This window comes from Sarcophilus harrisii, chromosome 4 (assembly GCF_902635505.1).
Source record: "Sarcophilus harrisii chromosome 4, mSarHar1.11, whole genome shotgun sequence".
NCBI classification, from domain to species: domain Eukaryota; kingdom Metazoa; phylum Chordata; class Mammalia; order Dasyuromorphia; family Dasyuridae; genus Sarcophilus; species Sarcophilus harrisii.
The window spans coordinates 397,515,608-397,530,676 of record NC_045429.1 but is presented as its reverse complement, the minus strand read 5'-3'; the positions used below and the strand labels follow the sequence as shown (position 1 = coordinate 397,530,676).

Genomic DNA, 15,069 nt, shown 5'->3' with positions numbered 1-15,069 from the left:
GACATAGGAAAACAAACTGCCAACCATAGTTATCTTTAAAGACCATCTTCTGTACTACAGATGGGTTGTGGGTAGCATAAAAGGAAGGTGTCACTGCCATGATAAAGCTAGATTCAGATTATCAGTAGAACTCCACAGTTATGAAAAATACATTGACATGTATCCTTATCTCATAGCTGCTTCTTTTTTGAGTTTTTCATGGAAGAAACAAATTAGCCAATAAAGCTTCTTAGTGAAACATTAGATAGAATGCTGCAGCCTGGAAATCAAGAAGACTTAAGTTCAAATTCTGTCACAAACACAGCTTAGGCAAGCCACTTCATCTGAGTCTGTTTCATTATCTGCAAAATGGGGATAGCAACAATTCCTACTTCCCAGAATTATTATGAGGATCAAATGATATAATGCATATATAGCACTTTGTAACCAAAGTACAACATAAACATAATCTGCTACTATTATTGACATAACTGCTGTTATTCCTGATACTGATTTTAATTATTCCTCCAGTTTTCATATATTGCACTTTGTAACAAAAATGTAATATAAACATAACCTGCTACTATTATTGATACAACTACTGTTATTGCTGATGCTGTTTTTAATCATTCCTCCAGTTCTCAGAGACAGACACCCTATCAATCATTCCTCTAAACTATGTCATGGATTATAGTGAATCAGGGATGTCAAAAAGAGGCGGGTGTTTTGTGGATGTGGGTAGAGTCTCTTGGGGGAATCTCATTAGTTCATTTCTGTCCCCATCCCAGTTATCCCAAACTGACATAAAGGCATTTATTAAAGTTGTTTCATTCATTAAAGTTGAACAGGCACATAATATATTAGATAAAGATTTTATTTAATAGACTGCTAGCTTTGTTTCTTCACAGGTAGATATGAGTTAGATATTTTTTTTAACTCAATGGCATCATTGTAGTCTAGTTGACAAATAAATTGAACTGTTCTTTCCAGAGCTATAAAAGAAGGAAGTACAAACAAGTGTTTAAAAATTTCTAGGTTGTAGTTGAAAAAACTATGCACCATTCAGAAAGTATAATTTACACAATTCTCCTGGCTCATTGGTCAACAAGATATAGAGAAGAACTAGATTTTAAAAATTTAATTATTTTTTTGTTCCTTATTAGTTCAACTTTAAGATCCAAGGGACCAAGTCAATCTTTCACAACATACTTAAAATTAGATTTTTTTTTTTTTATAAAAACATGAATCACTCCAACATTTTCTGAGATTTCTGTTCAGGAGTAAATCAACCATTCATAATTTCTTTCTACTATGTTAAAATAGTAGCGACAAAAAGAAATAAAAATTATGAACATGCATCAGACAACACAAAAAAAATGTGTTAAATAAAATGATGACTACTGAATTCTTAGTATTTTTCTTAATTTTGCTATGGGGTGAGCAGACACTTTTGAGATTTGTGGATAGCACGATGATCGTCAAGCTGACTGTATTTATGTAGTTCCATCTCCCCAAGTAAATTGTAAGTCCTTTGATGGTGAAGATTATGTTTAGGTGTCTTTTAACAATTTTTTGTTAAACAACAACAGTATTTATTACTTACCTGCTACGTGCTTGGTGTTGTCCCTCGTACTTTGTAGAAACTATATACAAAGGGCTATAAAACTGTGCATGCCCTTTGATCCAACAATACCATTGCTAGTTCTATATCCCAAAGAAATTTTTTTAAAGGAGGAAATAAGGGATAGGGGACGAACCTATTTATACAAAAGTACTTAAACAGCTCTTTTTGTGGTGACAAAAATTTGGAAATCAAAGTTATATCTATCAATTGGGGAATGGTTAATCAAGCTGTGGTATATGATTGTAATGGAGTATTATATTATGCTGTATGAAATAACAGGTAGGATGAGTTCAAAAGAACCTGGAAATGCTTACATGCACTGATACATAATAAAGTGAACAGAATCAGAAGAATGATCTATATATTAGCAGCAATATTGCTAAATGAAGAACTCTGAATGATTTAGCTGTTCTCAGCAATACAATGATCCAAAACAGCCCCAAAGATCCAATGATGAAGCAAACTGCCTCTAGAGAAAGAACTATATAGACTGAAGCATGCTATTTTTCACTTTTTTTCAGTGTTTTCATTTATTCTAGTCTTCTTGTACAACATAACTAGTATGCAATTGTTTTGTATATTTACATATGTATAAAATATATCTGATTGCTTACAGTCGTAGGAAGGCAGGGGAAATTTGAACCTTAAAAATAATAAATATTTTTTTAATAAAAATTTTTTAAAAGTTAGAAGATACCTAAAGCATAATCTTTACCATCAAAGAATTTACAGTTTAGTTGGGAAGATGAAACTAGTAGAAATGAAATAATGAAAGATACAAAACAATATATAAGTGGCAAATTGTGGGGTTTGGTAATGTAGGTGTTTAGAGAAAAAAGATAAAGTATTTGCTGATGTAGTCAAGAAAATCTTGATATAAAAGCTGGGTAATGAGAAGTAAGTAGTGGTGTTAGGAGCAGTAATTTATATAGTACTTTGGAGTTTGCAGATTACTTTATATACTTTATCTCTTGATCCTTAAAATAATCATTTGTCAATCTGATGCTCCAAGCATGTACCATATAAGGAAACTGAAATATAGAGACTGGCTCAGGATAGCACAACAAGTTAGTGTCTGAGATGATATTTCATAGTATTTTATTTGAAATTTTCTATTCCTTTCCCCAGTATTAGGCTGGGATTATCTTTTGCGGACAGTTTTAAGATTATTCCAATATTTTCTTTGATCTCTGATCACATTCATGTCTGTAATTCTTTTATCCATGCGAATTGAAGCCTATCAAACATTTCTTAATACTCTGTTATTCAGGAACTCCTTCCTCTTGTGTCAGTCACAGGAATCACAGGGAGACTTTGATAGACTATGTCCTAACATGAGATCCTGGACCCTTCCTTTCTGTCCTATAGTTTTAAAATCATAGTTGATATTTATATATCACCTTAAGTTCTACAATAGATGTATGTTGTTACAACATTGGATTCTTGCCACCACCCTGTGGGATAGATGCTATTAAATATTGGAGGCAAGATTTTAACTGCTCCATTTGAACTAAGCTCTTCTGAATCCACATGTAATGGTTTATTCCCTATACCACAAAGCTACTTAATTTCTATTTCTCCAGTTCGTTTCCATATCTCTCTCTCTCTCTCTCTCTCTCTCTCTCTCTCTCTCTCTCTCTCTCTTTTTTTTTTTTTTTTTTGCCTTTTCACTTTAGAAGCTTTACTCATAAACAGAAACTTAGAAAAGTAGATACCCTTCCCCTCCAAATAAAATTATATGATGAACAAACAAACAAATACAAACAAAGAAGAACTAGGGCTGGATGGGTTTCAGGGGTGAGTTTAAGATAAGAGATGATGGAATATACTTTCATTCTGCATTATCCTACTGGTGCCTAGGGCTATGCACTCTCATAAATCCTCCATTCAGAATCTACTCAATGAACTAGATATATTTCTTTATATTCTACTAGTTATTCTGTGCACCTGAACAACATTCAGACTACTTCTATCCCTCTTCACATGATGGATGCATATAGTTTTTCTATAATATATTTCTTATACACTTCTTAAATGACAAATGTATACGAGATTATACAGCCTGAGAGGTAGCTTGCATAGATGGAAAGATTGATAACTTCAGAAAGTAAGATGGCTTGAATTCAGTTTGTGACTGACACATATCTACATGATCCTTAGCAAATTTTATGTTATTCCAGGATAGCTGTTTAAGACTCCCAGAGAACTTGCTAAGACTATGAGTTATTCAGTAGTTGTCCATTTGCACTGATAAAAGGAAATCTGTCATTTGCTGTTAATAATGCTAATGAAATAACAGGACTGATTTTTTAAATGCTGTACAGTCTATTTAGGCCCATAGTACATCTGCCCATTGTCCTTTTGATCACCTACAAATTTTGTTCTGCAGAAATTAGTGTATTTTATGATCCAGTCAATCAGTATTCCTTGGAGAATAATAATGTTGAAAAGGATTTGCTTTTGGTTTGGGTTTTTTTGGTAGAGGGAGGAACTTGATATTGCTAAAAAAAAAATTGTTTTCCAAATTGAATCCACCCTTAAAGAATATATTATTTTCTAAAGAATTAACGTACATACTTTTCAATATTATGAAAAACATATTCTAAATTTCTTAAAACTTATACAGAAATGTATTTCTGTTCTATAGAACATCCTGGGAAAACAATTCTGCTAGCCAATACATAGCCTCCTCCTATTCAATCAAATCCAACCTAAGAAACATATATTTATTTCCTACTTTGTGTGAGGCACTGTGCTAACTGCTTTTAATTGAATTAAAAAGAAAGATTGTCACTGTCCTGAAAGAGTTTATAATCCAATGGGGAAAAGTATGTCAAGATGTTAAAAAAAAAATCCAATGGGAATAGACAATAAAAAAAAGGAGCCAGGAAAGTTGGGGCATTGGGATTGGGAGGCTTAGAAGATACTCAGTGTGGAGGAATTGTATTCCAAGGTATAGAATACAGCCTGAGTATACATGTGAAGTAGATAAAAATTCACTTCATAGCAAACACTCAGAATGCAATAAAAGTCAGCTTTATTCTTTCTAGAGTCAAAGTCCATTATAATGATACAAAACACTAAATAAACTGTGTTATAAAAGGATCAAAAACTCTAAAAGATGATCATGGCTATTTGACAAGAAGCAAAAGGAAGATGGAAAGGAGCAAAAAGAGAGGAAGTTAAAAGTGGAAAAGTGTGCTAATTTGCCATGTCCCAGCATTGCATTAGGTAGGCATGTTGAAGCAACTCTGTTGAGGCAGATTGTTTTTAAGCAAATCAGTTATGTCAGGCAAGACTCCAATTGCTGAAGATTATAATCAATCCTCGTTAGCAGCATCCTTCAGTTGTAGCTGTCTTCTGACACTGTTGTGTTTGTACCTTCTTCAAGGAATTCCAATCTTCCACTCTTATGTCATAAGGTTCCCATCTCTTGTAATTTGTGTGTCTCTCCTTCCACCTGAGCAAATCATACCTCCAAGGAGCCCTTATTTGATATACAAAGCAGCATCCCCCCCAAAATAGGAAAATCATATGTGTGCATCCGTCCAGATACTACTCCTTTCTCAAAATACATTATAGCCAACATAAATATATATATATATACACACACACACACGTGTGTGTGTGCATACACAAGTATCTCACAGATTTTTAAATATCAAATGAGGCCACATATATCTACTGTTATAACATGCATCTATATATACCTATATATGCACATACATACATACATGGATACTTTGACACTGGAGTAGATATAAACTTTTTTTAGAAAGTTCAAGCATATTTTCTGTCTTCAAAAGTTAGCAACCCAGGAAATTGTCCATCTATCTTTTCATATTTCTAATTTTATAATGTTAGTTTTTGTTATTTACCTAAATAATTATGGTTATACCATGGAGCTTATCAGTTTAAAAAAAAGTTTAGTTCCATGCATTCTGATTTTTGGTCCTTAATCCTGGTTTTTCTAGAATTTGCAAATTTCACCTTTTTGTGCATTTAATGAAGAGGTGGGGGACAATAAAAGAAGTCAAAACAAGTAGATATGGACTCATCAATCATTCTATAATGTCACCAACTTGATCAGAATACTCTCCTGATTAAATAATTAATTAATTAATTACAATTTATTTGTCACTGTAGCCAAAATCTCCTTCTTCATAAAATGTATGATCCAGATATGGCTTCTTTCATTGAGATAATACAGTTGTATTGTGCATTCTTTCAGTCAAGTATGACTCATCATGATCTATGGACTCTGTCTATAGGTTTTCTTGATGAAAATACTGAAGTGGTTTGCCATTTCATTTTCCAAAATCATGCAGTACTATTGTCTATAGTCCTACAATTTACCTTTTCTTGATATTTATCATTCTTTCATTTTCCCTTGTGTTTTTTTCCCTATTTGATATTAATAATGTACACAAATATAGATTCTTGTGCATTTTCCCACAAACTACAATTTAATGTTTACATTTAATTGATAGGATTTGATTATTGATTAATTAATCAATCAATTTAATTATTGATATTATAATTGAATTACATTTATGTATTTAAAATAAATTCTTTATTAATATGTAACCTCTGAATGAAATCATTCCAAAAGTGTTTATTATGAGGTCTTAACTTTCTTACATGATATTTAAACTGACAACATATTATTTTCTAATCTTATTCTATCCTTGGAATAGAAAAATTATCTCTTTAAGAACAGTGTGAATAAAACCTTCCAAGTAATAGCATGAAGAGGATAGTCTTTTTTTTAAAGAAAGTTTCCCTGGCCTTCCATCTTTCCTAAAACTTCCAGCACAGTCAGTGCTTCTTCCAAAGGAGAACTGAAATCTGATTTTCTGTGACAATATTGAATTTATTATATACATTGGCCTTTTGAGGATGAGAAAAACAAATCCAAATAGATTTCTTCTTTGCAAATCTGTCCTCCATAGATTAATTGTCTCTATAGTGTAAGATAACTCAGAGCTTGAGCTAATTAATGTATTAGTTTTACCTATAAATTGATCTACACATAGTAATTATGTAAAGTGGTTTATTCCTTGCCTTAAAAACAATCTAAGAGAAAATTCTTTTAGAACAATCATATTAAGAGGCAGCTAGCTAGTGGCATACAGAGCAGAATGCTAGGCATGGAGTCAGGAGGTCTTGATTTTTTAATCTAGCCTCAGATACTAGTTGTGCGATCCTGGGCAAGTTAGTTAACTTTATATTTTCACAACTATAAAATGGGGAATAATAACACCACCTACCTCATGAAGTTGTTGTGAGGATCAAATGAGATAATATTTTCAATTGCTTAGCAGTGTGTAACCATTTATATGGATACTTCTTCCCTTCTTCTTTACCTGGGGCATCGCTCCAATCCTATTATAGATAAATACAACATGGGCAACATGAACAAAATGGGCAAATGAAAAGTAGTAGATCATTTCAAATTATGTAAAGATGGAGGTACAGTTGTTTTTAATCCTGTGTAGTACTTCCCATACTCTTCATGTTGTTTTATTATTGTAATATCTGAGTTATGGTAGGGTAATTCAGAAGAAAAATAATAATAATAATAATAATTCAGATACAAAGTTTGGATTTATGTGAGCTACTTCTCTCAAACAACATCATTATACTCTACATAAATTTCCCTTTCTATAACTCTATGATTCATCTACCTACAGAAATAGGTGCTATTTTTATTCCCCATTTTAAACTTGTAGTAAATGAATCAGACAGGTTAAGTGACTTACTTGCCCAGGATCATATATAGAGCTACTAAATATATGAGGCCACATTAGAACTCAGATCTTTCTAATTTCAAGTACAGAACTTTATCCGCTGTGCCATGCAGCTACCACATCATCTGTACAAGTAAATTAGATTATAAAAGTGTTATTAATAAAAAGCATCAAAAGTTAGTGCCACAAGATTATTAGTGAAGTATATTGACTTTAATTTCTAGAAATGCTTAGATGCAAAGTTCAGGAAAGCTAGTAAAATCTTATAGATAAAACCTTATAGAATTGATCAACCATAGAATTTACAATCTGATTGATCAGTCTTATAGAATTGACACTTTTTTCTTTAGCTTTTAATTTGTTTGAGTAAGTATTCCAAAATTAAAATTTTGATGATTGTGGGCATCCATACCTGTATCATATGTGGATAGAGACATTATTTCTTAAGAGGTATTTCAAATTATGTTTATTGTTATATATCCTTTTTTATGTGCATTCAACAAGTAGGTGCATTCGTAATCTGTGCAAGATAGTGCAGGAGGTGTATAATATAGACAGTTGTGAATGACCATAGTAATCTAGTGTTTGGTAATTCTAAAAATACAAAGGGTAAGAACTCAACATCTGACAAACATTTCTGGGAAAACTGGAAAAAAAATTTGGCAGAGATTAGGCCCAGACCAAAGATCTCACAGGGCTTGTTAAGATAAAGTTAAAATGGATAAATTATTTAGACATAAATGGTAATATAAAAAGTAAACCAGGCAAGCATAGAAATGTGTACCTGTCAGATCTACAGATCAGGAAAGAGTCTGTGTTTAAACAAGAGAAATTTATAAGAAATAAAATAGGTAATTTTGATTGCATGAAATTAAAAAATTTTCACATAAGCAAAAACAATGCAGCCAGATTTAGAAGGCAATTGGGAAAAACATTTGCAGGAAGTTACTCAGAAAAAAAAATCTTCATTTTTCAAATATAAATATAATTGAAGCCAATTTTTAAAAAATAAGAGCTATTCCTAATCTGATAAATGTTCAAAGGATAAGAATAGGCATTTTTGGTGGAAAAAATCAAAGCTATCAATGGTCACATAAAGATGCTATAAATTACTACTGACAAGTGAAAAGCAAATTTAAAAACCTCTGAGGTACAACCTCATACCTATCAGCTTGGTTAACATGACAGAAAATGAAAAGGACAAATGCTGGAGGGGATGTGGAAAAATTGGACCACCAATGCACTGTTATTGAAGTTGTGAATTAATCCAACTGTTCTTGAGAACAATTTGAAACCACACCAAAAAACCTATAAAACTGGGCATACTTTGACACTCCAATGCCATCACTTAGTTTTTATCCCAAAGGGATGAACAAAGAAATAAAAGGGAAAAAAAAACTTATTTGTATAAAAATATTTATAAACAGATCATTTTGTGGTGGCAAAAAACTGGAAATTGAGGTTGTGTCTATCAGTTAGAAAATTAAGATGTGGTATATGATTGTAATGGATTAATATTGTGCTATAAGAAAAGTGGAAGCTATACAGCATTCTGCCTGGAATTTATGGATTAAACATGATACAGTTTGTTTGAGGGTTTCAGTTCCTGGTGTGAGTGCTAATTGCTCAGGTTGTTATTGTATGTTAGTTTGAAACGAAGTGAAATTCTTAATGTTCTAAAAAGCCATAAGTTATGAACTTTGGTAATGTTGATCTCAACCAAACTCATGCCCATGCTTTCCTTGCTTTAGCAGAGACTGTTTATATTATGACATGAAATAATTATTGTGACTGTTCATGGCTTAGAGATAACTGCTTTTTTAATAAATGCATAATTTTGATGTAATTTGGGTAATTGTTTACTTAATAGATAAAGATTTCATGAGCAAAACAAATAATGGAAGTACTAAAGGCATAATTAATGATGATTTTCTTAATTGCAATAAATATTCCGCTTTTTTATTAATAAAATAAATGTGTTTTATTTAAAAAGAAATGACGAACAGGATGGTTTTAGAGAAAACTGGGAAGAATTTATGAACTGATTCAAAGTGAAGTGAGCAGAAACGGGAGAACATTGTACAAAGAAACAGCAACATTGTAAGGATAATTAACTGTGAAAGACTTTTTTCTGTGGGACTTAAGGGAGGAAGATAGCAGGGTAATCAGTAAATCACTGTAGCTCTCCCATATTCACCTCCAACCAACCATAAAATAATACCTCCAAGCAAATCCTAGAATAGCAGACCTAGGAAAAAAAAACAGGAAATAATCTTTGAATTGAAGAAACTTTGAAGATCAACAGGAAAAGTCTGTCTAATTTGGGTAAAAGGAGAACAGTACAGGACAGGAATAATCCCAGCAAAACAGTCTCAAGGGCCACTCCAGCAAACCAGCAGTAAATGCTGAATTCCATTGTAGTGGATCAAGCAAAAGTTAACTTACCAGAATGAATCACGTGCCTTGGCATAGCCAGGGGAGTAAATAGACATCAGCTTAGAGAATTGCCATATACTTCCACATTGTTCCAGGGAAATGGGCAACTTCTAAAACCCAGAACTCTGAGAGCTTCAGTATAAATCTGGGAAAACACAGAAATACCACACTGGCCTCAATTCAGGCTAGCTATCATCATTAGGATCCTTGTCTTATCACAAGGTAAGCTTCCAGACACCTAAGGCCTCCAGCAGCACCTGCCACCCTAACTTCCTCAGCACAGCACCATACATAAAGGTTCCCTCAAAGGCCTCATGGCAGTATCAGTGCAGTATTAGGCAAACAGCCAGGGTGTGAAGTACTTGGCAAAAGAAATCTGTGATATTGCCTATTTCATCTGGGACAGAACTTAAATTTGAAAGAAAGGAAAAAGGCAAAAACAAACAAACAAAAAGAGCAAAAAAAAACTACAAAAAAAAAAATCTGGCCACAAAAAGATGTGGTGACAGGGAAGATCAGGATACAAACTCAAAAGAGGACAATCTCTGTATGGGCACAACTCAAAAGAAAAATGGAAATGATCTCTAACCCAAAAAGAACTCATGGAAGAGCTCAAAAAATGAGACTTAAAATCTTATAAAAGAGATAGAAGAAAATTTGGGAAAAGAAATGAGAGAGAAGTGAGAAAATTATGGAAAAAGGGTCATCAACTTGGGAAAAGAAAAAAATATATCAAAACCAGAATTGACCAAGTGAGGATTCAAAATTGACCAAAGGAGATTCAAAAATCCAATGAGGAAAATAACTTCTTAAAAATTCAATGCCCCAGGCAGCTAGGTGGCGCAGTGGATACAGCACCAGCTCTGAAGTCAGAAGGACCTGAGTTCAAATGTGGTCTCAGACATTGAACACTTTCTAGCTGTGTGACCCTGCACAAATCACTTAAGCCCAATTGCCTCAGGAAAAAAATGGCCAGAAAGAATAGAAACTACAAAAGCTAATGGAGAAAAACAACTTAAAAGTTAGAATTGGTCTGATGGAAGTGGCTCTTTTCAATAGTGAGGTGATTCAAGCCAGTTCCAGTGAACTTGTGATGAAAAGAGCCATCTATACCCAGAGAGAGGTCAGTGGGGACTGAGTGTGGATCATAACATAATATTTTCACTTTTTATAGTTGTTGTTTGTTTGCATTTTATTTTGTTATTTTTTTTTCTTTTTTGATCTGATATTTCTTGTGCAACATGATAATTATGGAAATCTATATAGAAAAATTGAACATGTTTAACATATATTGGATTGTTTGCCTTTAAGGGGAAAGAAGAAAAAAATTTGGAACAAAAGGTTTTGCAAGGATTAATGTTGAAAACTATGCATATATTTTGAAAATAAAAAGCTTTAATAAAATGTTAGAATTGGGCAAATGGAAGCCACTGACTTTATGAGACATCAAGAATCAATCAAACAAATTCAAAAGATGAAAAAATAGAAGAAAATATAAAATACTTCATTGGAAAAAAAACCAAACAAATAACAATTGAAATAGATCTAGAAGAATCCATGTCAGAATCAGTGAACTACCTGAAAGCTATAATCTAAAGGACAATTTGGATGGCATCTTTTAAGAAATTATCAAGGAAAACTGTGCTTATATTTTGGAACCAGAGGGCAAAATATGCATTCAAAGAATCTACCAGTCTCCTCAGGAAATAAATTCCAAAATACAAAGTCCAAGAAAAATCATAGCCAAATTTTAGAACTATTTGGTCAAGGAAAAAAATACTGCAAATGCCCAGAAAGAAACAATTAAGTTGTCAGGAAGTCACAATCAAGCTTACAAAGAATTTAGCAGCTACAGTATTAAAAGACTGCAAGTCATGGACCATGATTTTCCTGAAGACAGGAGCTAGGACTACAACCAAGAATAACTTACCTGGTGAAATTAAGCATAATACTCCAAGGGAAAAAAATGTTCATTCAATGAAATAAAAGTATTTCAAACTTTTATAAGGAGATGATCAAAATGAAACCAAAAATTTGATGCCCAATATCAAGACCCAAGAGAAACACTAATAGATTAAAAAAGGAAAAGAAACATAAAGAATTCAATAGAGCTAAACTGTTTACATCCCTATATGGAAAAATGAAACCTATTTCTGAAAAACTGAACCATTAATAATAGAAGGGATATATGTAGAAGGCATAGGTAAAAGGTAAATGTGAGGGAATAATAGTAAAAATAATTAAGTGATGAGAAAGAGGAATACATTGGATAAAGAAGAAAAGGAAAAGTAAAATGAGTAAATTATTTCACTTGAAGAGACATAAAAGACCTATTACAGTGAAGAGGAAGATGGGAGAGTGGGTAATGTTCATCATTTGAGCTTTACTCTCTTTGGTTTTGGCTCAAAGAGGGAATAAAATGCACAATAAATTCAGTATTGAAATCTATATTACGTGACATGGAAACAAAAGAAAAAGAAATCAAATCAATGGTCTAAGACAGGGGAGAGGAAACTGTGGGGAAAAAAGGGTAGATCAAGATAAGTGGTGGACAGAAGCAAAATATTATTGAAGAAGTAAAAGATGAAAGAAAAGGACAAACAGAAGGAAAAATAGGATGCAGGGAAATACACAATTAGTAACTTAATTGTGAATGTAAATGCAATGAACTCGTCAATAAAACAGGACCAGATAATAGAGTAAATAAAAAAAAAAAACAGAATCCAAAAATATTAAAATATTTTGTTTAAAAGAAACACATTTATTTGGAACTATGCCCAAAGAGCTGTAAAACGGTATATACCCTTTGACCCAGTAATGCCATTACTGGTCTGTATCCCAAGGAAATCATAAAAGCAGAAAAAGGACTCATGTGCGCATAAATGTTTGTAGCAAAGAATTGGAAAATTAGTAGATGCCCATCAATTGGAGAATAGCTGAACAAGTTGTCGTATATGAAGAATCGATTATTACTGTTCTATAAAGATGATAGATGAGCTGATTTTAGAAAAGCCTGGAAAGATTTACACTAACTGATGCTAAGTAAAACAAACAGAACTAAGAATGCATTGTACATAATAATAGCAAGAATGTGTGATGATCAACTATTGAAAAAGACTTGGTTCTTCTCAGTGGTTCAATGATCCAAGGCAATCTTAGTAGATTTTGCATAGAAAATGTCATCTGCATTCAGAAAGAGAATTATGGAGATTGAATGTAAATCAACGCATTCTATGTTTACTTCCTTTTTTGTTTGTTTTTTCTTTCTCATGGCTTTTCACTGTTGTTCTGATTTTTCTCCCCCATCATGACTCATAAAATGTTTGTTTAAAAAGTTAATATATATGTATAACCAAGAAAAATCAAACAATTTTAAAATGTATTGATTTTTTAAAAGTGAAAAACAGTACAAGAAGAGACACATTTGAAACAGACAGATACAGACCAAGTAAAGAGACTGGGGCAGAATCTATTATGCTCCAATTGAAGTAAAAAAAATAAAAATAAAAAAGCAGGGTTAAGAACCCTGATTTCAGACAAGGTAAAAGCAAAATTAGAGCTAATTGACAGTATTAAGAAGCAAATTACATCTTGCTAAATGGTACCACAGATAATAAAGCAATATCAATACCAAATATACATCCACCAAGTAGTATAGCATCCTTAAAATTCTTTTAAAAAGTTGTGAATTACAGGAAGAAATAGACAGCAAAACTATATTAGTAGAGGCCTTCAAGAGTCCTTTCTCAGAATGTGATAAATTCAAACAAAAAAAAAAACAAACAAACAAACAGGAAATCAGGAGGTAAATAGAATATTAGTAATGTTAGATAGGAGAGATTTTTGGAGAAAACTGAATGGGAACAGAAAGGAATATCCCTTTTTGTCAACAACACATAACACACTAAAAAGTAAAACAAAACAAAAAACAAAACAAGAAAAATGACCTCTATAATAACAAGGCATTAAAAACCTCAATATCAAATGTAGAAAGGCAAAAATATTAGGCAAAGGCAAAAAAAAAAAAAAAATGCAATCAAACTGCACATACCCTTTGCTCCAGCAATCCCAATACTAGGTATATATCACAAAGAGATCATAAAAAAGAAGAAATGTGCAAAAAAAAAATTATACGAGCTCTTTTGCTGGTGGTAAATAATCAGATGTTGAGATGATACTTATCAATTAAGGAAGGGATGAACAAGTTGTAGTATATAAATATAATCTAACACTATTGTGTTCTAAGAAATAATGAGCAAGCTCCATTTGGCATTTAAAACTTATCACAATATGACTCCAGTCAATCTTTCTAAATAGATTATATATGAATACTCCTCTCAATTCCAGCCAACTTGGTCTACTTGTGCCTATTACAATATTTTATCTTGACTCATATGGAAATGTTTTACATGATTGCACATATATAACCTCTATCAAAATTTTTATTGTCTTAGGAAGGGAAGAGTTAATTGCAATATGGAGAAAATTTAGAACTCAAATATTTTTAAATGTATTTTTTAAATTAACATTAAAATGTTTTAAAAAATCTTTACATGCAGTTTGTAAAAATGCTATAAAAATAAATATCTTCATCTTACCCCCCCCCCTTTTTTTTTTAAATCTCTGGGCATGTTGTCTTCTGTGACTGGATTGTTCTTTCTCTTCACCACTTCTTTAGAGAGCTCTTAGTTCTCTTCAAGACTAGACTCAAGAGAAACCTTTTCTCTGATGATTTCCAGTTATTAGTGTTCTTTATCTGAAATTACTTTTTTTACATTATATATATTTTATATTCACTTACAAATTTGTGTTCCCTCTGCCTAAAGTAGAATATAAACTCGTGAGGGTAGGATTGTTTTATTTTCATCTTTTTTTATCCCTAGCACATTATAAGTTTAGAAGATAGATTATAATAGATGCTTTATCAGTGTTTATTGAATAAAGTTCATTGTTGGATTTAGAGTCAGGAAGACTGGGATTCGAGTTCTACCTCTTATTTTTATTAGCTTTTGAATTTAACCTTTCCGAGTCAAGCAACTCTCTGAATGATCGCTTTTAGTATAGGGATTTCCCCTGCCATTAGTGTGGATTCACACACAAACGAAATCATGAAGTAATTACTTATTCATTAACTTTGGCTGAAACACCTTGCAAACAAGCTTGATCTCATAAATAATTTTCTCAGTAGAATAAAATAGTCGTCTAAAAAAGGCAAATTTATCCTTCCAAGCACCATTTCAAGGTTTGCAAATGGTGATTATGTGAGCATTGGTTTTCTAA

At 32.2% G+C, this 15,069-nt stretch overlaps 1 protein-coding gene across 2 annotated transcripts in view; it reads left to right on the top strand.

Annotated features, from left to right (window-relative positions):
- DPYD (dihydropyrimidine dehydrogenase) overlaps window positions 1-15,069 on the top strand; it is a 968,100-nt gene that overhangs the window by 506,952 nt on the left and 446,079 nt on the right. The window lies entirely within an intron of this gene.